Source organism: Mustela erminea, chromosome 10 (assembly GCF_009829155.1).
Source record: "Mustela erminea isolate mMusErm1 chromosome 10, mMusErm1.Pri, whole genome shotgun sequence".
Taxonomy (NCBI): domain Eukaryota; kingdom Metazoa; phylum Chordata; class Mammalia; order Carnivora; family Mustelidae; genus Mustela; species Mustela erminea.
The window spans coordinates 95,333,908-95,345,565 of NC_045623.1; the positions used below are offsets into that span (position 1 = coordinate 95,333,908).

An 11,658-nucleotide genomic window follows, 5' to 3' on the forward strand; every position below is an offset into this window, starting at 1 on the left:
GAAGGAGCAGTGCTCTCAGCCCTTGCTCCTGAACCCCCAGCTGAAGTCTGGGGGGGAAGGGTGCGGCAGGGGGGTGCGGGACCAGGCTCCTGCTCCCACAGCTGCTCAGCTGCCTGCCTGGGGCTGAGACCTCCCGCTGGGACCTGGCAGGGGAGGGGAGGGCAAGGCCATGGTGTGGAGGGGGGCAGCACCCGTCAGGGCTCCGGGAAGCCTGGGTTGGATTCCCACTCTGTCATGAACTGGACAGATCCTTTCCCCTCTCCAGGCCTCAGTTTCCTTTTCTGGAACGCTGAGAAGTGGCTTGGGGAAGCTCCAGGGGCCCTCACAGTTCCAAGGGTGCTAAGTCCCTCTCACCTTGGGGGCAAGGCCCAGATTTCCAGGGTCCAATGTTCCCGTGGTTGTCCGCGGGGGCCGTCTCTCTCCGGGCCCTGACTTGCCTGTGTGTCTCTAGGGAGGGGCACTCTACTCTCAGCCACCCCCCGGTGCCAGACGTGCCTGGACTTTTGGGGTGTTCCGGAGGTGGGCAAGAGAGTGGAAGCTGGGCGTTCTGTCCCTTCTCTCTCCTTGGCCCCCTGACTGAGTCCTTGCAGAGAGCGGCCACAACACAGATGCAACAGTCACAATGAAGAGAGCTACCGTTGCTCGGCCAGGCCTGGGCCTGGTTAGCTCTCCCGAGAGACCCGTGAAGTATGTACGCACTTTTATTACCTCTGTTTTACAGATGGGGCTGAGGCTCCGAGGGGACAAGGGACCTACCCCAGCTCACACAGCCAGTCAGTGGCCACACCGGGAGTTAACTGCGGGTACGTGAGACGTTCGAGCCCATGACCCTGTGAGTCTGCACCGAGCGGGACTGCTTCTCTTGGGACACCAGAGAGCTGGGTAGGGCCAGATGGCGTAAACAGCCCCGTTCTGTGGTCTAGGCTCTGAGGAATGTCCGTCCCCCTCACTAGCCACCCCCGGGCCTCTCTGGACTCCCCACCCCTCTTTGTTCCCTTTGTGCCACCCACGGTGGCCACGGCGGCATCTGTGAAGTGGGCAAGCGCAGGCTGCGTGGGCGGTCAGCACGGAGGGTGCGCGGGCACTTGTATTTTTAAACCCCGGCTCTGGCCAGCCTCCGAAGTCAATCGAGATGGGGCTGGGGGTGTGGTTTCCTTTGGGCACTGCGGACTCTCAGTGAGAGGGCTGGGGGGCATCACTGGCATCGGGAGGTACCCTGCTGGTAAGTGGGGGCTGTTCCCTGTCAGAGAGAGGCTCAGCGCTGGCTGGGGTCTGTGCCCCTTGGAGCCCGGGAGCCCCAGGCAGCCTGAGCAAAGCCCATGGGAGCAAGGGGCCAGGTCCGAGGCCTGGAAGGATGAGCCGTGGAGAGCAGGAGAGGAGGGATGGGCTGCAGGGTGTGGCCGAGAGGGTCCTTACAAAGCTGAGAGTCCAGCCCAGTCCCTCTGAGATGGGGAAGCTGAGGTCCCCAGAAGGAAAAGGTCCAGGTCACACTGTGATTTAGAGGCAGAGTCTGAACTCGAACCCGGAGTGCTTGATCCAGAAGCAAGACCAAGTTTGGATTCCGTATTTCATGGAGGCTCTGCTCCTGGGTAGGGGAGCTTTATCTGCCCTGTAGGAAGGTGGGGGAAGGGACCCCTCCTGTGCCCACTGATGCCGTGTTGAAGGAATCAGGGCAGGGTTTCATGATCAAGGCCAGAGGACAGCAGAGGATATTGAGTGGGGAGGAAGGGAGAACCTGCCCGAGCCCCAGGGCCCCACTGGCTCCCCCCCTACCCTCTCCCTTCTGATTCTTGGTTCATCGGCCACTTTTCTTGCCCTGACTAATGGCACCAGGGAGGTCCCTGATCCCATTGTACGGAGCAGGAAATTGAGGGAAGGCCATTTACAGGAGAAATGGGGTAAAACTGAGGCACAGAGACCGGGAAGACAGCCTCTGCCTCTGGCTTGAGGCTCTCGGGCTGCATAACTTTGTCACGGCACGTTTCTGGACCGCGGCTTCTTCCTTTATCAAGTAGGGGACAATCATGAGCGTTTACCAAGTGCTAGACTGATCATTTTCATATGTTATTCTACTCAACCTTGTGACGACCCAGTTTTCGGATGAGGAAGTTGGAGGGTCAGAATGGTTACGTGGCATGTCCAAGGTCACTCAGCTGCTACGTGGCAGAACCTGGGTCTGTCTTCAGAACTCAGGTACTAAGCCAGTCTCAGAGGTCCCCCTGCCCCAGGAGGGGGGGGGGTCAGGTTGCTGAAGGAAAGACAAATAGTGGGAGGAAGAGCATTGCAGAGAGGGCTGGGGGTACATACAAGCCAGCGTTTTTCAGCCCTCTTCTCTCCCCTCTGTCCAGGCCTCTCTCCAGATGCCTTCTTGCCCACCCCTGCCTAACCCCCTCTCCACACCACTGCTGCCAGCACTGGTCTTCGGAAGACACAAACCTGATCTTCCCGCTCCCCAGCTGGAATCTTCATGGCTCTCCCCATCTCCAGGGAAAATAAAAATCGCCTCAGGTGGCATTCAGGGCCCTTTCCCTTTCATAAGCTGCCGCCTTCCCTCCTCTCCAGGGTCCCTCGACTCTGGCCACATGGTTCTCTGGATACGTTTTCTATTCCTCCCTCATGCCTTCGCTCCCTCAGACACTCACTCTATCCTCACACTTCGGTTCCTCCCTTGAAACCGGCCCAAAGGCACTTCTGTTGAAGCTTTCCATGCCTGTCCCTGGAGAAACGACAGTCCCTCTGGATGCTCCCATGGCCCTGAGAGTGGTTCTCGTCACCTAGTTTTGTGGTTAACTGTTCAGGCAATGCTCTCCCCAACTCACACCACGTGAAGGTCCCTGGGAGAGTGCGGGAAAGAACTGTGTGAGCCACTCCGGTGTCCCCAGCCGCAAGGCTGAGCGGATGAATCAAGAGCAGATCAGGAAGCTACAGAGAATGGAAGATCAGAAAAAGTTCTTTCTGCGTAGAGGCCACGCCTTGGGTTCTGGAATAACTTTGTCTGCCTCCCATTCACTAAGGATGGCTCAGGTTGAGAGCTAATGTCCCAGCATTGGACAGACCTGGAATTGCAATGTATGGTCCGGGGTGAGTCACTGAACCTTTCTAAGCTTCTGGTTTTTCATCTGTGAAATGGGCAAACAGTATGGTTCAATTGAGGATTCAGTATGATAGTGTCCAGGAAAGTTCTAGAGCAGAACGTAATCTGTAATAAGGTAGGTACTACAGATCTCTTCTCTCTTCTTGCTATCATCATATCATCATCATCACCACCTCCATCGTTACAACCAACATCACCATCACTTTGACCCCAACATCATCATCACCTTCATTCCAACATCATTACCACCACTGCCACCATCGTACTCATCACCATTGTCATCACCATCACCATCTTTATCATCATTCTTCAGATCTCTCTTCTTGCCCAGATACCTGCCCCTGTACTAGAGATTCTGCAAGTAGGAAGTGCCAGCCATGTGCCAAGAATTGGGCTAAGTGCCTTCCTTTCATCATTCCATTTAATTTCCACCCTGAAATAGAAACACAAGCAAAAATCTCTTCCCTTCCATGGAGGATCTTCACGTGCACCACATGGGTTGCTACAATGATCCCCATTTTACAGAGAGATAAACTGAGGCTCAGAGAAGCAAAACAACTTGCCAGGATCATCCACAGCTAGTAAGCAGAAGAGTCTGGTTCAACTTTGGTCAGCTCTTTTAGCAACACCAAGCTGCTTGGGGCTTCCAATGCACTTGCCCTCAGGGTTTTCCACATTTGCTTCCTGCTGCTAGTGCTCCCTGCAGAAGGTATTAATTTTCAGCTCTTTTTTGAGTTCCCCTGGCCCAGAGCAGAGAAACAGCTGCATTTACCACTGAGAGATTTACTCAAAATTTAAGAAAACAAAATTGGGCACAAGCAAAGATGCCAGGAAGCTGGGTGAAGATTTGCAGATTCAGAAGTCAAGGTCTCGGACTTGCTTGCTCACTCTGGACATGCATCATCATTACTCTGGACTTGTAGACCTTGTGGGGGGTCTTCCTTCCTGAGGATCCAGTGCAAAGGAGCCAGTCCAGAGAAAATCTACCCTCACTCTGATCTCATTTCCACTCCCCTTCTCATCCTTGTCCTTTCTGGAGAAACGTAACTGGCATCTCTGAAGTTGGAATAAAAATTCCCATGTTGGCTTTTTTTAGGGTGGGTCTGGTAAAATTCAAAGGAGAGAACTGTAGGTTCATTCATTCTTCAAATCTGTATTGAACACCAACCATGTACCACAGTGTGCTGGGTGTGAGGACCTGGCCATGACTCAAACACAGCCCCTGCCCCAGAGGAGCCCCTCCTGGATCACTGTCTCTAGTTGTAGCTGAGACTTTCTCACTGCCCTGCCATTGTTCTGTGAGGGCCCATGGGCAGGAGCCCTTCTTCTATCCCACAGAACTGGGCACAGAAAGGCTTTCAGAGGATGTTTGCAGAATGGAGCCAAACTGAACCTGGTGGGAATCAACCTCACCTTGTGATTCTGACCTGACTCTTCCTGTAGGTCCATCCAACATCTCTGGGTGGAGGGACTCTCACTGGGGTTGGATTGGGGGAGGTGTAAGTGGGATGGGGGAGGGAGGCAAGGGGTTGAACATTTTGTATAAATGTGTAAATCCAAACTTCTGTGTGAGAACATGTAGGTCTTTTGTTTCTTCTGCTGGCCCTGGTCAGGTGCCTGGAGTGAGTAAGAGGTTGGTTTATTATTCTATGCCTGAGTACCTAGTACATAGTAGGTGCTCAATAATTATTTGTGGATTGGATGAATGAGTGTTTATCTGTATTATCTCACTTATTTCACTAGATGCTGCTGACTGGAGGCTCCTCATTGATGAAGAAACATTGGAGGGTTATTCCCCAGGGGCTTTGGGTAAGTGGCTTGTAGGAAACCCTCAAGGCAGTAGTGCATAGGTGTACATGCTTAGAGAGGTAGGCCAACTGAGAGAGTAGAGGAGCTCAGGGAATCAACAGTTCATACACTCATTGGCCCATCCATTCTCCTACCTATCCAGGGTTGGGGCCAGATATTTCAGGTTTTTAGGACCAGAGACATGGGCCCATCAGAGGTGAGGAGAGTGTTGGAATTTCATCCATTCATCCGTATACCCATCTACCCATGTATCCATATACCCACACACCCGTTCCTCCACTTACCCACCCACCTGTCCATCCACTCACCAACCCATCCATCTATCCACCATCTCTCCATTCATTCATGCATCCATCCATCCATCCATCCATCCATCCATCCAACCATCCAGTGTTGGAGCCAGATTTTTCATTGCTGTTGAATGCCAGCTTAGGACTTTAGACTGAAAACCAACTTTTGTGACAGCTGTCAAGGAGGGGAGGTTAATTTGCATGAATAGCCCAAGTGCATGCTAAAAGCTAATTAAGGCTTAAGCAGGGATAGTCTGCAGATTCTGGAGTAAGTGGGACCTAAGCATTTCAGGAGGAGACCTCTCCACAGCCTCATGCCAGTTTTAGAGAGAGATGGGAAGCAGATGGGATATAGAGACTCTCATGAGCAAAACACCTGGGGTATGTACTTACTGACCAGTTTATACTAACTCTAGAGTATAGGACAGCAGATGGAATGATCTGAATTGGCTGTTCTTGAATGTTCTTAAAAGGGAGAGCAGCTAGTTAGGCTTTCTGGCATCTCTGTTGGGTTCAGGACTGGGGAACAAACACTTTTTGAATGGACAAATAATCTGGGTAGGGTTGACTTTCAAAAGCACCTGTCTTGGAGTAGAGACCACAAGTATCTCTTCAGGGTCAAAGCCAAGACTGGGCCTGTGAGAGTGGTCAGGCCTCTTGGAGGAACTGTCACCTTATACTTTCTCTTTGCTGCCATGTTCCCCTCTCCCCATACGTTGTGTTTGATTTCTGTCCATGCTCAGCATCTGAGACACAGTAGATGCCAATAATGTTTACAGGATGAGTGAGCAGACAAATGTACTCATTAGTCAACAAATATTTGTTGAGTGCCTCCTGTGAGTCAGCCACTGTCCTAGGAGCTGGGGGCACAACCATAGACAGGATAGATGCCCCATCATCATGGATCTCAGTTTAACGATCAGAGGGTTTAAAAGACAGAGGTGAGTCGTTTGTCTTATAGGGTAGGTGCTGCCACTGTTTTGTTTCTAGAGTCTGTGCTGGGTCGTGCTTGTAGGGGCCAGTGGATGATGGTTGACTTGGAGCCTAGGCTCAGTGGTGTTTCTGGGGGGAAAAATAAGGCGAAGATAGGGCAGCACCTAACGAGGAATGCAGAGTGGTGGAAAATCCCAAGTGCTGTTTATTGAGCACTTGTTAAGTACCAGCCTATAAGGAGTCTCTGACGTCTCCGCCATAGTGGGTAGGCTCTTTTATTTGCTCTGCTTTCCAGAAGAGGACCTGAGACCCCTGAAGCTGCTGTGCCTCACCCAAGGCTGCATGGGGAGAGGGCGAGAGGTCAGGATTTGAATCCAGGACTGCTTGGTTCCCATGCCCAAGTTCCTAACCACTTGACTTGACTGCCGGCGGGGGGGGGGCGTAGTGAGAGGGCTAGGCAGGAGAGTTCTGGAGAGGTAGTTTGGATGCTGTCTTGGCCCTAATCCCTCTTGTCCTTGACTGTGAGGCTGTCACAGGGGGACTTCAGGCAGACCTCCCAAGCCGGGCTCCTTGCTGCCTGCCCACAGAGAAGGCCATTCTGCAATGCAGATTGTGTCTGCCCAGAGCTAATATGGATCCTATACGTTTATACAAATCACTGAATACAAATTACAGATTGTTGTAATTTCTAAACACTGCCCTGCCACTTGGAGCTGCAGGGGGAGGCTCTGAACTGCAGGGGACACTGTCAACAGCTGTCAGCCCTGCTGGGCACGCCGCAGCTCTGGGAGGGTAGAGTAAGTTGGCGCTGTGGCTGCTCCCACCTCCATGGTGGCGGGAGGGAGGACTTGGTTCTGCGGCAACATCGTAGGTTGACCCGGGCCTGGCTCTTAGTCCACATTTGCACGGATTCTCCCCACGCCTGGAGGCCCATGCAGAGTCAAGAGATGCTTTTTGTGATAAAGCAGTGTGCACAGGCAGCTCTCACTGAGCCCTTTCTGTAGCCCACACACTTCATTCTCACTACAGTACTGGAAAGTAGGTATAGATCATGCTATTTTATGAAGGTGGAAACAGGTTCAGAGAGATTAAGCAACTCGCTTGAGGTCACAATGCTCGTCATTGTTGGAGATGGTCACAAATCTAACTTCGATGGATTGAAATGTCTGGCTCCTCGCTGTGATGTGGCCTTGTCCTTGAGCTGCCTCCTCTCTCTGAGACCCCTCAAGGGGAGCTTACTCGGGGCAGCATCCCACAGCAGTGGGCACAGAGAGGATCCACGGGGGGGGGGGGGGCGCTAACTTACCGTGTGTGCAAAGGGCTTGGAGCCTGTGTCCATCTGTGTTCACATACGTGTCTTGTGTGAACATCCTCCAGATGTCCCATGTGCCTGTGCGCTCCAAGTGGTGGTGTGGCTTCCGTCCATGTTTGCATCCTCACGTGTATTTGCAGACGTGGGGCTGGGGGCTCTTGTGCCCTTGTCACAAGCGTCAACATAAATGTTGTATTCATGCTGTAACATGCACAAAGTGGGTATCTAATTCTCATCAGGTGCTTGTTGTTCCAGGCACGAGCTGAAGTGCTTAACTGGTCTCACTAATTTTGTCCTCACAACAATGCAGCGAGGCAGGTGCTATTGTCCCCAAATCACAGATGAAGAAACTGAGGCACGGGGGGGTACCAAGTTGTCCAAACGTCATGTGATTACAGAAACTGTGTTTATCCTTGAGGCTCTCCTCCCATTTTGGGTCTCCATGGCTTAGGTCTGGTTCCCTCTGTCTCCCAAACACGAGGATTGGCCATGGGACCCACGTGTGGCAAATCAGAGCCACCATGATTGGTTCAAGTGGCTGAGCCAAGGGGCTCAGGTGACGGCACTTCTGTGTTCCTGGAAGCGTGGTCTGCAGGCGGCAGCGCCCATTCGTGGACCCAGCCCACACCTCCGGGCTCTCAGGTATCTGCTTTCCCAAGCCCTCTGGGGACCCTGTGCCTGTGAGGGTCGGGACGTTGAAGCCACACCACCTGGGTGGGGGCTGGAGGTCCAGCTCCGCCATCATGAGCCACGGACCAGCTACAGAACTTTCGGTAGATCCATCTCGTCTGCGGAACGGCAGTAAGAGCAGTCCTGGCATTTCTGAGGACGAAGGGGTTTATACGTATGAAGTGGGGGTGCCTATGTGGCTTAGTCGTTAAGCATCTGCCTTTGGCTCAGGGCATGATCCGAGGGTTCTGGGATCGAGCCCCGCATTGGGCTCCCTGCTCAGCAGGAAGCCTGCTTCTCCCTCTCTCACTCCCGTGCTTGTGTTCCCTCTCTCGCTTTGTCTCCCTCTGTCAAATAAATAAATAAAATCATTTTATATATATATATATATATATATATATATAAAATACCAAGTGTCTAGAGCCATCCCTGGCATGTGACCAGTGGCTGGAGGGCTCATTGCCACCCTGCCATTACTCAGGGACAGGCATGGGACCCAGTACCGCCCTGAGAGCTTTTGGGGGCGCCGTCAGGAAGTCTCTGTTGAGAGAGGAAGTTAGCCTGTGGCGGCTGCTGTGACCAGGCTCCTCCTCAGGGAAGAGCTTGCCTGAGAGGAAAAAGAAGAAGAAAGGGGAGGGGAGTCCTTCGGGGATGTTGCCTGGTCCACGCTTGAATTTACTGTGCTCTCGATGTCATGGGCAAATACATTTAGTTTTGCCTTTAACTGCTGTGAGCTGGGCTCCTGTCGCTTATGTGTGAAGGACTCCCGCCAAGTGCTTTCTCTAACCCAGACATTTTGTAAAGTGGCCACTGAAGTGAGCCCACGACCGGGCCGAGAGTTGGGGCAGTTCCTGAATTTCTGACCTCAGCCTGGCACCTCTTCTGGGCTGTCTCACGGCCACAGAGCGCCGCCGGGCCTCCTCTCCTGGCCTGCGTGGTGGCTGTCTCCCGCCGGCAGTCCTCGGGCAGCCCCGCGTGCTGAAGGCCCAGGGCCTTGTTAGGCCAGGGGCGCTTTTGCCTGAGTCCGAGCTCCACGTCACCCTCGTCCCACACCTGGGCCCTGAAGCCATGAGGGGGCTTTTTGATGAGGCCCCTTTTCCTTTCAGAGGTCAAGCAGATCTCTCCTCTGTGGATGCTGCAAGGCCCTAGGCCCCAAGCTGGGAGAGGGGCTGAGGTCAGAGACAGAGGGACCTGGTGGGCAGTGGCTGTGTCCCTCTCTTTCCTTCCTTATGTAAGGTATGTGCCGGTGCCGGCCAATCGGGGGCCATTTTCTGCCTTAGCTTCCCCAACGTGCAGTATTCTGGTTTCCTGCTTTTTCCTCAGCCCATTCAGGCTCTCTGTCTTCTGTCATCCCCCTGGCTTTCTGTCCATCTCACCCAGGCCCCCTCCCCCAACCCCTTCCCAGATCCCTTCAAGTCCTACCTTCTCATCGCCCCCACCTCCCTCGGCTTCCCCCCACGCCGTCTGACCACTCCTGGGTCCCGCGGCCTCCCCAGCTCACCCCCACTCACCCCCCAGGGCCCTGTGACTTGGGCCCTTCCCTCTTCCCAGGCCTCTCCTGCGGTCTCCATCCTGTCTGGAGCTCCCTCTTCCTCTCCCTGCCTCAGGCAGCGCCCCACACCTGTCTCCCTCCTCCCTCCCTCTGCTCCAGGTGGCCCACTGCCAGTTGGGTACCAGTTGGGTTGCCATGGGAACCACTGAGCCGCTTAGAAAGCTGCCATAGATCTAATCACAGGCTGTGAGGTTTCAAGGAACAGCTCACTTTCTGGACGGAGGACGGGAGGACCCGCGCCGACAGCTGACTAGGCTGATGCTCGGATGGGGCGAAGGGGGAGCCGTGGAAGGTGTCAGCCCAGGCAGGGCCAGGCCTCAGTGGCCCCTTGGGGCAGGAGGCCAGACCCACCCAGCCCACAGTTTCCTGCCTCACTGGCGCTCTCAGACCTTCTAGGATTTTCCTGAAGAGATCAGTGAGGCTCCCTTTCTTCTCTCCCTCTTCCCCATGACTCACTTGCAGTCATTCACTCAACACATTGCCCCCCACTTTAGGTCGTGTCCTCCCGAGGCCGTCCCGGTGCAGTGGGAGAGACAGATCGTTATGGAGCGAGCTTCCCCGGGGAGGGGGAGGGCTATGCGCTGCTGGATGGCATCCAGGGAGACACAAGGAGGGTGGAGGTCCATGCCAGCTGGGGAGAGTGAGGGGCAGGGGAAGATGTTTCACAGGGGATCCTAGAGCTGAGTGTCGAGGGACAGAAAGGCATCAGCTAGGCGGAAGCTGAGGACCCTTTTGGACCTGCAAGTTCTGTTTCTGAAGGTGGGCCCTGGGCTGTGTTTTGCAGGACACCAGAGTGAAGCCACGAGGAACCACTATGGACTCCAAAGGGTGCTCCCTTCAGAACAGACCCTTCTTACAGCTGTGCCGAGGATGGGTGGGCAGGGGACGACCCCACTCCTAGAAAAACAGCCCGAAGTTCCCAGCACCCAAGTCCCCCAGGGCTGACGGGAGGCCAGGAGGGGGGATTATCTGGGGGAAATGCTCCCACCTGCTAATGCCCCCGCTCACTTGTGTGGCCAAAAGGCTTGCGTCAGAGTTTTATGGCCTTTATGGCCAGAAGGGCTGGCCAGCTTGGTCTGATCTCAGATGGCTCCCCCTGGTACCAGGCTTTTGGTTTCTCTCATCCAAGCCAGAGACTGTGTTTGCACATAATTTGCATACATTTGCATGTGGTGTCGGCAGGGCCCAGCAGAACATGGGAAAAACACATTTTTCTCGCCAGGGTGATTGCAGCCTGGATTAGAGCCCAGGTGTGCAGAAACCAGGCCTATAAAATTCTTCCCTTCTTTGGCCCTCTTAGGCAGTCTTCCCCACACCCCCTCCCCATCCCCCCACTCTGGAGCTTGGACTCCCAAGTCAGCAGGTGGCAAGGGTGTCGCATTCAGGAAGCCTGGATTCTCCTGGTCCTGGCTCAGCTGTGTACTTGCTCTGTGACTTGACAAGTCATTTTTCCTCTCATTGTCTCCACCTGCCTTTGTAGAAGTCTAGGGTTCGCAGAAGGTCAGGGAGTAGAGGGTGTGCACCCGAAGAAGTAAGTCATTCATTCACGCATGCGTTCATTCATTTGATTTTATTCATTGTGTGCTCACAATATACCAGTGCCCTCTGTTCTGGAATCAATAAAACCAGCCACGAGGCCTGCCTCTGGGGAGTCCCAGTGAGACTGGCATTAATCAAATGACCACACAAATCGATGTACAATTGCAACTGTGATAAATGCCCCATAGAGACGTGTGGTGCTTTGTGGGAACCCAGAATTAGTCTGAAAAGTCACAGAAGACTTCCTGGAGGAAGAGTCTGACAACTGAGAAGTTAGATATACGATGCTAGTTAGGTAAAGAGAGGCTAGAAGAGCCTTCCAGGGAGAAAAGAAAACATGTGCAAAGGCCCTGGGGTGGGAAGGAGCAGAGCAAGTGTGCAGAAGGGAGAGGAAGGTGCGGTATCTGAGTGAGGGGGTGTAAGAATAGATAAGAAGGTGGGGCCAGCCAATTTGGGGTCT

The 11,658-nt window shown here is 53.8% G+C and overlaps 1 long non-coding RNA gene across 1 annotated transcript in view; it reads right to left on the minus strand.

Annotated features, from left to right (window-relative positions):
• The window catches only part of LOC116567940, a 31,493-nt gene extending 23,123 nt beyond the window's left edge, over positions 1-8,370 (minus strand). The window contains exons 1-2 of the long non-coding RNA XR_004276441.1: positions 8,144-8,370; positions 7,480-8,099 (exon numbers count right to left, since the gene is read on the minus strand). This is a non-coding gene — a long non-coding RNA (uncharacterized LOC116567940). The remainder of the gene's footprint in view (positions 1-7,479; positions 8,100-8,143) is intronic.
• Positions 8,371-11,658: the final 3,288 nt, after the last annotated feature.